This window comes from Xenopus laevis, chromosome 6S (assembly GCF_017654675.1).
Source record: "Xenopus laevis strain J_2021 chromosome 6S, Xenopus_laevis_v10.1, whole genome shotgun sequence".
Lineage (NCBI taxonomy): Eukaryota > Metazoa > Chordata > Amphibia > Anura > Pipidae > Xenopus > Xenopus laevis.
This window is the reverse complement of record NC_054382.1, coordinates 23893207-23908267: the sequence shown is the minus strand read 5'-3', so window position 1 is coordinate 23908267 and position 15061 is coordinate 23893207. Positions and strand designations below refer to the sequence as shown.

The window sequence follows — 15061 nt, the reverse complement described above, 5'->3', positions numbered from 1 at the left end:
TTGTTCATTTCCTGAAGATTAATGATGAGGTGGGGTGTTAGAGCTCAGCACCACCAATGAGCTCTAAAACTCTATAGTAAAAAAACAGAATTCAACTACTACTACTACTTTTAACAGGCAAATAAAATCTGTTGAATTCTGTTGACACTGATCAAAGAAATAAACCCCCAAAACATCATGGTCTGAAATACTGAATCCCACACTAAGTTATTATTAGGGATGCACCAAATCCAGGATTCGGTTTGGGATTCAGGCTTTTTTAGCAGGATTCGGATTCGGCCAAATCCTTCTGCCTAACCGAATCCTAATTTGCATATGTAAATTAGAGGAAGGGAGGGAAATCGCGTAACTTTTTGTCACAAAACTAGGAAGTAAAAATGGTTTCCCCTTCCACCCCTGAATATGCAAATTAGGATACGGTTCGGTATTTGGGCGAAACCTTTGTGAAGTATTCGGGGGTTCAGCCGAATCCAAAATAGTGGATTTGGTGCAGCCCTAGTTATTACCAATGTTAGTTTTGATTAAGGTTTTTGGATCCCCTTTTTGAAAACCACAGTCCAGGAAGAATAATGGGGTGTTATGGATTGATCGCAATCGATCACTCCTTAACAATCATTAGTAAATTATAACCACCATTTTTTGACTCAAAAGTTTGCCTTTTAAGGTCCAATCCAAAATAAACAAGCAAATGGCTCATTCCTTGTAACCCATTTACATGGTGATCCTAATAAAAACAAACTGTACACCCTTGACACTATTGTGTATTCATTTGTATATACAGTATAGATGAGGTACCCGATACTGCCCAGATGTTACATATTTAAAATACTACAATAATGTTTGTCTTGCAAAACATTTACACTGCTGAGACCTTCTTCTTTGCAACAATGTGCTGCTGAGTTTCAGTACTGTGCAATGGCACAATCCCATTAGTCATATGAGACACAGGTTTTTTGGTCATACCCTATGGAATGCTGACATCTAATTAAGTATGGCAGCCTGTTGTTCACAGAGCTTCCTAAAGGTAGTATCTGACCCTCTCCCAAATGGTTCCTGAAACATTTGATGGCATTCCAAAATATGCAGAGCCATTGCATTAGAGGGCCACATATTTTTTTTTACCCAAAGTATGTTATGAGATCTTTATGGATGAGAACATGGTCCCCAACCATTCTGTTATACTGTGTGCCAACTAGGGTTCCCACCTTTGACTAACTCCAAGGGGCCCATTCACCAAGCTCGGGTGAATGAATAGAGGGAAAAAAGCTTGAATTTCGAGTCGTTTTTTGTGCTCCTCGAATATCGAATTGGTGTTAATTTGCCCGAGTAGAATGATTCGAATAGATCGAGCGCAAAAACGCTGTGACTATTCGCCCATTCGATAGTCGAAGTACTTGATCGAGCGCAAAAAAGCTGCGACTATTCACCCATTCGATAGTCGAAGTACTGTCTCTTTTAAAAATACTTCGACTGCCTACTTCGCCACCTAAAACCTACTGAATTGCTTTAAAAGCCTATGGGAAAGTCCCATAGGCTTGTTTTCTAAGTTTTGATCAAATAAAAAGGCATTCGATCAAATGAAAATCCTTCGATCGAATATTCGATTGTGCGCCTATTCGCCGGGCGAATATTCGCCCATTCAACTATTCGCCAGTCGAATTTCGAGGGATTTAACCCCTTGAAATTCGACCCTTGATACATCTGCCCCCAAGTGTTAGAGGACGGGCTGGTGACATCGGTTGGGGCAACTAGATATTACTGGCCCCACAGCAACTGAGTTTGACCTGTTTTACCAATATTTATTTACATTGTTTATGATTAGGGCCTCATGGGGCCCCTATACCTCCTGGGCCCCCTGCAGCTGCAGAGTCTGCTTCCTCTGTAGTTACACCCCTGGGTGGGGGGGATCAATGACATAAGTAGGCAGAGTAATGATGGCAGTAGGTGGAGCAGTGACATATTTCGACAGAAATCTGTGATGTAAATATGCATGTTGTTGGCAGATTCGGCACCGATTGCCAGAGAAATGGGTGAGAATTGAGGCAGATCTGGGATTAAATGGGCAGACCAAAAAGTATTACAAACGACATTGGTGGTAAATTCGTAATACTGGCCCTGGTCTGGCAGGTGTTTTTACGGAGCCCTGAGTGGGTGAGAAACGCATAGGTGTCCTGATCTTTTGAAGCAAATTTAATTTTTTCAGTAAGAACTTTTCACTGCGCACTGGCGGAAACTATAAAATTTGCCATCTTTCTTCCACTGTCGGAAAAGGTTGCTAAACAGTTTCTGGGTTCACAAAAGCTATATTTATTAAATTTGCACAAAGGAACACGTATTTGCGCAAAGGCATCATTTTTCGCATTACAAATATTTTTTTCTGTTACCAAATTGTATTACTTTCCCCCATAAGTGGGCAAACCTATTGCTTTATATACGTATGGAACCTGTTATCCAGAATGCTTGGGACATGGGCCTTTTCCGGATAACAGGTCTTTCCATAATTTGGATCTCCATACCTTAAGTCTACTAGAAAGTCATGTAAACATTAAACCCGATAGGCTGGTTCTGCTTCTAATAAGAATTAATTATATCTTAGTCTGTATCATGTACACGGTACTGTTTTATTATTACAGAGAAAGGGCAAATGATTTTTTAAAATTTGGTTATTTGGATAAAGCTCCGTAATTTGGAGCTTTCCGGATAACAGATCCATACCTGTATTACATAACAATGCAAAGAGCACTCAAACACAAAAAAACGTTCTGTAGAACTATTGAATTCCTTATTCTTTTAACATAGTGTATTTATATTGAAACTAACATTTTAACAGTTATTCTGTTACATATTCCATTGCTTCACTAAAACATCCAGTCTCATTTCCACAGCAGAACAAAACGAGAACGGATATATAATATGTAACGATGAAAAGCAAAAGTCGCCCTTTGTGACTTTACGAAAAGAAAAGCTTTGATTATTTGATATTTCACAGTATACTAAATTTTCAACGCCACTTTGTTAGGAATCCAACAGATCCCTTCATATAAAAATCATGTTGTGATACAGACACATGTAATAATGTGCCACACAAAAGGTTTCAACACCACCGTCTCCCTGAATCCAGATAACAATACAATTTCAAGCTTCATGTGTACAAGGCAACAGGACACCACAGCATTAGACTCATATTACAGTGCACCTTCTGTGAAGCCCTCAGAGAGGTCATATGTCAATCCATCTACCAAATATCCGTGCCGTTGTCTGCTCAACACTGATTTACTGAGATATAGCAATGGCTCTGTCAACAAAAAGACTTAAAAAAACAAATATAAAAAGTATTGTAGAAGTGATACCTATATTGGCTAACAATAAAAATAGATTGCAAGCTTTCGGAGCACCAAGGCCCCTTCGTCAGGCAAAATACAAATGAAAGCTAGAAAGGCACAGCATATATTCTGTTAGATCAGTGAAAGGTATTCATGGGCAACACATTAGGAAGTTACAGATAGATAGAGATCAATTGTAGAGATAATACAATGAATTAGTGTGATTATGACTGCAGAAATGTTGCCCCACTGGTGTATCACATGATTTGGTGTTGATTTGATGTCTGTGATGTTTCATCCTTGTGCGCAATTTCTGTCCTGTTTCACCAATGTATCTGCCTCCTGTAGAGCACCTAGTACATGTAATCATGTATACCCCATTGGATGAAGCACATGAATAGTGGTCCAGTATGGTGTAGACTTTTTGTGTATTTGTTAATGTCTGTGATGTATTTTTATTGTTAGCCAATATAGGTATCACTTCTACAATACTCTTATATTTGTTTGTTTTATAATTTGTTATTTTTGCTACTGGCTAACACAGTACCACAGTTTTTGTTTTATGCTTAACAATAAGGGGCAAATTTGCCAAAGGGCAAAGTGGCTAACGCTAGCGAAAATTTGCCAGCGTTACATCATTTTGCCACAACCTACTCTAGCGCTACTTCACACCCTTACGCCAGACGAAGTTGCGTTACCTCTTGCGGCAGACTTTCCTTCGCCACCTCAGAGCAGGCGAAGTGCAATAGAGTAGATAGGGATTGGTCCAAAAAAAAAGTTGAATTTTTTTCTAAGTCCCAAAAAACGCTGGTGTCTTTTACTTTTTTAAGGGTGATAGGCTGAAAAAGATCGTAAATTTTTTGGGGGGCACCGTCCTTCCCCCCTACATTTCCTAACATATGGCAGCTAAACTCTATTTTATTTTATGAAGCATTTCCAGGCTTATGTAGTGTAATATATTTGTTGCCACATATACATCCATTGTACTTTAACTTGGCGCAGTATGCAAATTTGAGATCGCTAACGTAACTTCGAACCGCTAGCACAACTTTGCAAACGATCGGTAACTTGTGCGCAACTTTGGATCTTCGTGAATTTGCGCAGCCCTGATGAAGTGCGGCGAAGCCAACGCTGGCGCAACTTCGAAGGTAAGTAAATTTTCCCCTAAGGCTGAAACAGTCATATTTGGTAATGTTTCTCCCATCTGTGTATAGAAGCATCCTTTATATAAAGTATTGGCCCGTGTGTTGGGCCCTCCGACGGGCTTCCCCGATCGATATCTGTCGATCTGGCACGGTAAAAAATCCTGTCGGATTGCAGCCGCATCTGCGGTCCCGCAATCTGAACGCAGGTATTGCCTCAATTATGATCCAATATTTGGGCCCTAGGGCCAACGATCAGATCAGCCCTATATCGCCCACCCCAATGTGGACATAGGGAGAGATCCACTCATTTGGCGACATCGCCAAATGAGCGGATCTCCCTGTGTATGGCCACCTTTAGTTGTGACTAAAGCTCAGCACTCCCAGCTGTTGCTGAAGCTCAACTCCAAGCATCCTCTCCAATGGGTGTTATCTGTATCTGTATCTGAAAATAAACTACCAGGTTTGTGCAAGTAGACAGTATTGGGCAACAATGCAGGAAAATAATAGTAATTCTCCAATTAAAGGGGAATTTTACCATTAAAATAACCTGTAATATATTATAAATGGACAAGTCTAAGCATATTCTCAACTGGCCTGCATTTTTTATTTTGTATGGTCTTTGAATTATTAACTTTCCCATTCTGTTTCAATTGTGCCTCTATGTGCCCTCTGGCTTATTAAAGTAACCCCCATACACAGAAGTGTCACTACTCATAATGGCATAGTAACAGGGGTGAGAAAGGAGCTCCAGATCTAAGCCCCAAAGGCCACAAGGAAGATCATTTGGTAAATATGTTGTGTATTACTGCTGTGCTATCCAATTTTCACTTGGTATAGAACTGTTTAATTTGCTATGCATTACAACAATGATTACATTGCTTTTTAACAGTAAATATATATATATATACGCTAGCTCCATGTTATATAAGTAAACTTTGAGCTGGTACAAGTGTATAATTAAGAGTGATACTGGTATAGTTATTTATAACCAAGCCTGTAGAGAACAATTTCAATATTTATAAAGGCAATTACTGAATATGAGAGAATCAGTGAAACCGACTCATTTTTATTCCACTTAAAAAAATTAACAGCATCTACGCAAATAACACTCGTTTTTAAATAACATCTAATCTGTGAACAAGAAATAAATGATTTGAGCTGCGGCTTTAGCTTTAAATATGTTGTACTCTCAGTGAAAGGCAACGCCTGATTCGATTTCAAACCCGTTCTAATAAAATGCATCTCCCGGGTTGGTGCCAAAAAGCAAATGGGCAAATCTATAATGCCCTGTGGAACCTTCTGCCACCTCCATCCTAGATAAATAACATTAAAGTATTGAGAAGACATACCATGCCAGCTTCTTTAAGGGGAACTAAAGGGTGTTATAAACTAAAGTAATTGTGAAGAAACGATTGCTCTCCTGATTTAAAAAGCACTTTATTTCTTATATGAATCTTTTTTGAGAAGATGAAGGTCTTTCACCTTGAAGTTTGCTGCAAGAATGTTGGTTTATAAGTTAATTCCCTTTGCAAGAGACCTCACCAATCAGAAGTTGCAAATGGGTAAATTGTACTTTCGGGGAAATCTACCTCAGCAGTAGACATGGCGTCAATCCTATTTGATCTCCTATACCTGAAAGTCCATCCTGCTGGTTTATTAGTGTGATATTTGGGGTGAGAACTTTGTTTACTGTCCTAAATATTCTTGGAATTATGGCTCAATGACTGGCAAACCAATGTTTCCTAGATCTCTTACCTTGTTAACCCTAAGGGGGACCTGATTAAAGGATGGGCCTTAAAGAAAAAATCGGACAACCACTGCTATACAGTGTCCAACTGGGCCAGACCCACTACCTGCAAGAAACCACTTGTACGGCTACCGACCTCCCTCCCTGGCCCTCCATGTGCCTGCAAGAAAGAGAAGGCGCAGGGTGCCGGAGGGGTTTTGGTTAGGGCAGGGGGTGGTTTTTCGGCTTGGGCTGGGGGGCAGTCCAATGCTGCTGCTGTAGAACCCACTGCTATGAACTGAGCCTTGGGATCTACCTCTGATTGAGTAGCTGACCTACTAACTGGCGTTTCAGGGTATCTCACCATAGTTGCCCCCAGCCACTGCTTTGAGCTCCACAGGTGGGCCAGCTCTCAGTTTCTCTATGAAAAACAGTTACAACGTTTTTGAATATACCTACTATGGCAAACTATATGAATACGAAGGATTCTTATATGCATTGTTATCATATAAGCATGGGGATTATGCGGCATAACTGATTCGGCCAACAAGCAGAATCCAACTTCTGTATATATATATATATATATATATATATATATATATATATATATATATATATATATATATATATATATATATATATATATATATATATATATATATATATATATATAAATATATATTCACTCTGTATTGCTAAACATTGGTGCTACTGAGCATTTCTCCAGTGCTATAGAACCCCATAGTTTCATTGGTCAGAAAAGTAGATGGGCCTGTACCCAGCACAGGTTTGTAGGTAGATGGAGTCCTATTGGATGATATGTGTTAACATAAAATAACACTACAGGGTGCCTGTGATATGCAAAGTATGATGAACAAAAAGTAGTTGTTGACCTCCTTATGGATGACAAGATGGTCCCTGAGAAGTTATTTTGGTTCACTTTTTATATAAGAAGACATGTCCACCATTCTGGATGTGTTGGGAGTCATGCCTATTTATACCCCAGTGAAGAAAGGAGCAAGGGGGTGTAATCAGGTCACGGTACCACAAGAAGTGACCAGAATCATCTGGATGTGGTTCCCTTGAGGTTGACATCTCTGTATAGGATTACACGAGCATTCTGTAACTGGAAGTAATTAATGGCTTAAGTATGCTTTAAAGTTAAAACACATGTTCTCCCTCTCTCAGCAACTGTTATATATAAATATAAACCTATACACACGTTTCCATGTCAGAATTTGACTTTCAGGCTACTCTATGCATTAAAAACATTATATTTTTTTTTTTTACAACTGATAATATGTAATCCACCCGTCCTTGTTTAACATGAGTGCAATGAATAGGGTTTGTGCTGAACTTATTTTTTGCCGATTGTTTGAATCATGTGACTTGTGCTCTGATAAACTTCAATCACTCTTTACTGCTGTACTGCAAGTTGGAGTGGTATCACCCCCCCTCCCTTTTTCCCCCCAGCAGTCAAACAAAAGAACAATGGGAAGGTAACCAGATAGCAGCTCCCTAACACAAGATAACAGCTGCCTGGTAGATCTAAGAACAACACTCAATAGTAAAAACCCGTGTCCCACTGAGACACATTCAGTTACATTGAGAAGGAAAAACAGCAGCCTGCCAGAAAGCATTTCTCTCCTAAAGTGCAGGCACAAGTCACATGACCAGGGGCAGCTGGGAAATTGACAAAATGTCTAGCCCCATGTCAGATTTCAAAATTAAATATAAAAAAATCTGTTTGCTCTTTTGAGAAATGGATTTCAGAGCAGACTTCTGCTGGAGTAGCTCTATCAACTGATGCGTTTTGAAAAAAAACATGTTTTCCGATGACAGGATCCCTTTAAATAAATGTAAAAAATACATACGAGTACAGTTTTTGTTCAATGCTCCAAACAAAAAATTTGACCCATGATAAATCTGCCCCTAAATGTTTCCTCTGCCTTTTATACTTGAAATTTTACCAGAAACCCCAGAAATGTGGATGCTGAATGACTCATAATCACTCTCATCACATTGCCCCATGCAAGAACTCTTATGAAAGGGGCTGAGGATTTAAATCGTACACTTTAAGGATGTATATTGTGTGCGGTTGTACGTTTTTCATTTTTTTAATGGAATGCTTAAGTCATGTAAAGCTATTTGGAAACTATATACAAAGGTTTTTTTTTTTTTTTTAAATAAGAGATAAAAGCAAAGGTCAGGATGGTTGGATTAAAGTAGAAGGAAAGGTTAAAACTAAGTAAGCCTTATCAGAAAGGTCCACCTAAATATACCAGTAAACCCTCAAAGTAATGCTGCTCTGAGTCCCCTGTCAAAAGAAACACTGCATTTCTTTCCTTCTATTGTGTACACATGGGCTTCTGTATCAGACTTCCTGCCTTCAGCTTAAACCTCATTGCCCTGGGCAAGAGCATGCTCAGTTTGCTCCTCTTCTGTAATCTGAGCCCAGAGCAGGGAGAGACTAAGGCAGGAAGTGATGTCACACCACATTAATACTGCAGCTCCTATCCTAAACAAACAGAGAGTTTCTAGAGCTTTTTACTCAGGTATGGTAAAACATTCTACAGAATAAATATAGCATTCTAGCTTGCACTATTGCAGCTAATCTATTGGCAATAAAATGCCTCTGTAGCTTTCCTTCTCCTTTAAGGGGAAACCATTCCAATCCTTACATGTAGAGAAATGATTTCAGATTAATTTTGAAGATTTCCAGAGATAGAGATTTCTGACTTTCTGCGGCAAAAGACAGAGAGTTTTATCAATGTGAAGTTGTACAGGTTTAAGTTTGGATTTCACAAGCTTCTACATTTGGAATGTAAGCTGGGAGAGCTCCCAATCAAGACCTGAGATGTTTTTTAGTCTGACTGATGCAGTCTCAGCTAGGTGAAGTCAACCTTAATTTTTCGCTAAGATTCCACAACATTGTTGCTGTCAGAGAATGGCATAACTGAAGTGTGATGGCAAAACCATGGCCTTCAATTTTATGAAGATCCTTATATACAAGTATGGGACCTGTTATCCAGAATGCTCAGGGCCTGGTGTTTTCCTCATAAGGGGTATTTCTGGAATTTTTCTCTGTACTGTACTGTACTGTACTAAAAAAACATTTAGGGGGTTATTTATCAAAGTCTGAATTTATCTCAATATTTTCTGCTACAAACTCCGATTAAATCAGCTCTGGTTTTTAACGCTTATTTATTACAGGTATAGGATCCCTTATCCGGAAACCCGATATTGAGAAAGCTCCGAATTATGGAATGGCTGTCTCCCATAGACTCCATTTTATCCAAATAATCCAAAAAAATATTTTCTTTTTCTCTGTAATAATAAAACAGTAGCTTGTACTTGATCCCAACTAAGATATAATTAATCCGTATTGGAAGCAAAACCAGCCTATTGGGTTTATTTAATGTTTAAATGAATTTCTAATAGACTTAAGGCATGAAGACCCAAATTATGGAAAGATCCATTATCCGGAAAACCCCAGGTCCCGAGCATTCTGGATAACAGGTCCCATGCTGTATTACATTCTCCCGAAAATTCGCTTTGCGGGGAAAAAATTAGATTTTCACTAATTTTTCGGACATTTTCATCCAATTTTCACATTTTTTTTTCCATAATTTTCACCTAAAAACTTCGGGGTATTTCCTGAAACCCAATCACATCAAAAAATCATTGGGACTACTCCCATTGAATTATATGCAGAGTTATGATTATATTCTATGGATTATTGTGGAAGTGGTTTCTTTTATACATATGGAGCCTTCACTTTGCGTTAGATGTAGTCCAACTCTGCGTTTTAACCCATTTATTTCATCTACATCATGGTCCCAAACTGGAGAAAAAAAGAGTCTAATCACCACTACCCACGATTAACACCAGAGATTTAACGGAGAACACAAACTTAGAACTTAGCTAAAGAAGTAGATATAAATGTTGTACATTAAGTTTGGGACTTCTGTACCAGTCCAAGGCAACCACAGTCCTTTAGCAGTAAAGATCTGTGCCTTCAAAGATGCCCCAGTAGCTCCCCATCTTCTTTCTGCTGATTCACTGCACATGCTCTGTGCTGCTGTCACTTACTGAGCTTAGGGACCCACTCACAATATACAGTACACATAGAATAGAAATGTCACAGTGTAAGGCTGATTAGTAATTGATACAGATAATTACTACATGGCAGCACAGAAACCAGTGCAATTAGCATCAGAATTTAATAATCAGCCCTGTAGCATCAGCTTATATTACAGGCCAACCTCATTTTCTGCTGGATAATTAGTGATGACCCCTAAGCTTAGCTTCTCAACAGCTGCTCAGAGTCCACTGAACATGTGAGTGTCACAGACACTTTCCAAGATGGTGACCCCCTGTGACTAGTTTGAAGTCCTCCTGGATCTTGCTGCTATTGACAAGCTGAAAATTAAGCCTGGTGCGATATGTTCAGTATAAAAAATATGACATTTTTAGCCATATTAATTTTTAGGGTTTAATTTTCTTTTAAGTAACTTTGCCCTATCAAACTTGATATTTTGATATGATGATTGTGCTACATTATAGTTATATGGTTCGTTTTCCGAAGTCACCCGAAGTTGCTTTATGAGGAAACCTCGGGCGACTTCGGAAAACGAATTGCCACGTGTGATTAGCGCCGGCGTTTTTTCATTTTAGCTGGTGCCGGAGTGAGGGAAGGCGTTTGGTGAGATTGGTCGCCGCAAAGACGAGGCGATTAGTCGCCAGTCGACCACATCTCCCCAAAATGCCCAGTAAATCCTTACCCTAAGGCTACAGAGCTAATCATGTAACATAATGGCCATGACACAGATCCATAGATGCCCCTCCTGGAGTCAATCAATCTATCTAGTCAATCTGTAGCCAACAGATGACATGGCGACCCTTATTTAGCAACTTTGTGTAATTCATTCAGATTTCTCACATCCACACATTTCCTGGTTTCCTTGCAACTAAATCAATAACCACTGCAGCAAAGTGCAACATGACAGGCAGATAAACACCTAGGGGCATATTTATCAAGGGTCAAATTTTGAATTGAAAAAACTTTGAAATTCGAATTCAAAAAGACCAACCGAAATTAAGTCAAATTTTTTTTGGGCAAATAGGTCTGTATTCGAATTCAAATAGTATGAATCGAAGGAATAGCGCATTCGATTTGAATTGGAAGTCCAAATAGGTTCTAGGAGATCCCCATAGGCTAAAAACAGCAATTTGGCAGGTTTTAGATGGCAAATGGTCGAAGTCGAATTTTTAAAGAGACAGTACATGATAAATTTCGATATTCCAATTTTTTAATTTCGAAGTACACAAAAAATAGGTCGAAATTTGAATTTCTTTCATTCGAAAATTCACCTCGACCTTTGATAAATCTGCCCCCTAATTGTAACATGTACCTATAGTAAAGACTGGGGCTCACCAAGGGACTCCTTACATGAAAATAGTCCATTAAATGCCTTCAGTTATTAGAAAACATTTATAATAAGCCAACAACCATCTTACTGCCATCTAACTACATCCACAAAACCACTGCAGATAGAAGAAATCTTAGAGTACTACCAACTACAGCTCAGTGAACAAGTAATTGTCCATATCACTGACCTCAAAAGTGTGTAATTAAGAGAGGTTATCATCTTCCCTTGCACTAAAACCTCATGGGGAGAGCTGTCAGAATTCAGTACAAATAGGCCAGAAACAGTGTATGAACAATCTCCCAGGAATAGGCAAAATCCAGGCAGAGTTCCAAGGGGATTGAGATCAAATAGACAGTCCTCTCTGAATTATATAAACTGTACACTTTTTAGGTTCATGGCTAGAACTCTGGGCTGTGTAATGGCAAGTGACGTAATGTCAAAGCTTCCGCCTTCAGATGAGAACAAGGCCATTTAATTTCTTACAATAGTAAATAATATATTTACTAAAAGTTCACTAGCGAAGTAGATAGGCTAGAGAATCTTCGCAGCCTAACGCCAGGTGAAGTTGCGAAGGGGCGAAATTACGCAAATTTACTACATTTTTTTTCTGAATGTTACCTCTTTCGCCAGAGTTTACTTCGCCAGGTCAGACCAGGCGAAGTGCAATAGAGTAGATAGGAGTTTGTTAAAAAAAAAAAGTTGGCTGGCGTTTTTTACTTTTTATAGGGTGATAGGTTGAAAAAGATCTGAATTTTTTTTAGGGTACCCTCCTTCCCCCCTACATTTGTTAACATATGGCACCTACATTATACTGTGGGCACATGTGTAGGGCATTAGAACACCTCTATATAATTTTATTAAGTTTCCCTGGGCTTGTGTAGTGTTATTTATTTGCTGCAGCATACACGTCCATTCAAACTTCTATGTATGCAAATTTCGGATTGCTAGCGTAACTTCGAACCGCTGATCCTAAAATCGCTAGCGCAACTTTGCAAACGATCCATAACTTGTGCGCAACTTTGAATCTTCGTGAATTTGCGCAGCCCTGGCGAATCTACGCCTGGCGAAGTGCGGCGAAGTCAACGTTGGCGCAAATTCGGAGGTAAGTAAATTTGCTCCGTAGTGTTGTCTTATTTAAAGTGGACCTGTCACCCAGACACACAAATCTGTATAATAAAAGTCCTTTTCAAATTAAACATGAAATCCAATTTAAATTTTTTATTAAAGCATTCATAGCTGCTGTAAGCTCATTTAAAAATCTTAGCTGTCAATCAAATATTGTCTGCCCCTCCTCTATGCCCGTGGCATAGAGGCGGGGCATACAATTACTTTCACTTTCCATTCAGCACTTCTTAGATGTCACTGCTCTCTACATATTCCCCAGTTCTCTTTACCATTTAATTGTGTAGCCAGGACATGGGGATGGACATCGGTCCCCCATTCTGATGCACAAACAAGATTCTGAGATGATACAAGACTTGTCTTAATAACAGTGTCCACAAAATGGCTCCTGCCTGCTTGCCATAATTATGAATTCCCAGGCTAAAGGAAACAAGATTCAAATAATTTATATAGTGTAATTAAAGTTAATTTTGCTTGACTAATGTGATAAAATAGGATTTTGAATAATTTTTTTGGGTGACAGGTCCCCTTTAATAAAAAGTGCTATTAGACTGGCAGATATAGAGATCTGCCCTTTTCCTAAGCACTACTTTATGCATATCACTACATGTGATACATTATTATCTTTACTTATTAAGAATACAGGTATGGGACCTATTATCCACAATGCTCGGGACCTGGGGTTTTCCTCTCCTGATAAGCAGGTCTCTCCGTAGATGACAAACAATATAAATGTATATACACCAGTTACCTGCCCCCTAGGATTTGTCAGGCCCTGAAATATTCATCAGATCACTTTAATCACTTGTCAGCTGACATCTCTTTTGGAGAATTAGCATATCCCTCTCTGTAGAAACGACTCAGCGTTAATAAGATTCAGCACAAGAAATTTAAATGTTAACAAGAAGCCAGGATCACTGACATCCCTACTTGTCAAATACTGATGAAATACAATAGAGAACATAGTGTAATACAAGTAGGGGGGATCTGTTATCCAGAATGCTCGGAACCTGGGGTTTTCCAGATAAGGGATCTTTGTGTGATTTGGATCATTAATACCGTAAGGGTAGGACTTTTTTACGCGAGAGGAGCCAACACGTCGCAATGCGACAAAACGCATGCGACATCAGATGTGAAGGAGAAATCACAGATAAGAACTATATTTATCCGATTGTCGGATGAAAACGCAGCGTTTTCATCCGACCATAAATAGACCCCCCTCCGTGCTCCCCCCAGCCTAGCTGTTACCCCTGGTAAATGCCCCTAACTCTTTATTTACCCCTCGTTGCAGTTTCAGAGTTCACGGGCGCCATCTTCTTCACTTTGGTAATCTTCGGAATTGGTGTATCTGCGCATGCGCAGTTGGAGCAATCTTCTGTTTCTGGCAACTGCGCATGCGCCGAAGGTCACAGAAATTACTGAAGCGCCGGAAGAAGACCCGATGATTACCGAAGTGAAGATTGCCCTGAATCTGCACTGAGGGGTAAGTAAAGAGTTAGGGGCATTTACCAGGGGTAACAGCTAGGCTGGGGGGCAGGGAGGGGGTCTATGTAGAGTAGGGGGCAGGGTTTTTTTAATTAAGGGTTTGGTTCTTCTTTAAGTCTATGGGGCTCATTTACAAAACATAGAGGGGGTGCAAAGTTACATGGTTACATGGTCATTGTGGTGTTTATACATGTTTAGCAGCAAAAGGGCTCACTGACACCCGGGCCCACTGGGAGTTTTCCTGGTATCCCGGTGGGCCAGTCCGACACTGTCCCTACTCCATTTTCTATCCTCAAACCTGTGTCAATCAGATGGGCCTCACACCTGTTTTTAAAAAAACAGCAGACATTTGAAAATGCCAAATAAAAACCAGTGATTTTTTTGTGTTCTTTGGAGGTTTCTATAGGGCCTATAATCTGCTCATGAGATTGAAGACTTCCATGTATTACATCATGGCATCATCATTTTAATGGGATCCAGCCTGCTGACATATGTGTAGAACAGATGCATTTCCAACTATGCAGAGAGTTCTGATCTGGTTAATACAAGGACACTGTAAAATAGACAATAAATAATATATTCATTTGGTACACCACTACGTACATGTTGCAGCACATCCTCAGTACAGGCAGCATGCTGGAGCTGGCCAGGCTGCAGTGGGGTTAGATATATACAGTGTATATATATTACATATGGGGCATTGTGCAGAAATATATGCCGGTTATACCCTAGAGGATAGTTCATTCTCCTTGGGAACTTGTAAAGAGATCTAATAAAGGGAATATGACAAATAGTAGCCAAGGGTTTGGACACATGGGTGTTATTTGA

The 15061-nt window shown here is 39.5% G+C and overlaps 1 protein-coding gene across 3 annotated transcripts in view; it reads right to left on the bottom strand.

Moving 5' to 3' along the window:
• The window catches only part of cdk14.S (cyclin-dependent kinase 14 S homeolog), a 288439-nt gene that overhangs the window by 266852 nt on the left and 6526 nt on the right, over nucleotides 1–15061 (bottom strand). The gene's annotated exons all lie outside the window — the stretch shown is intronic.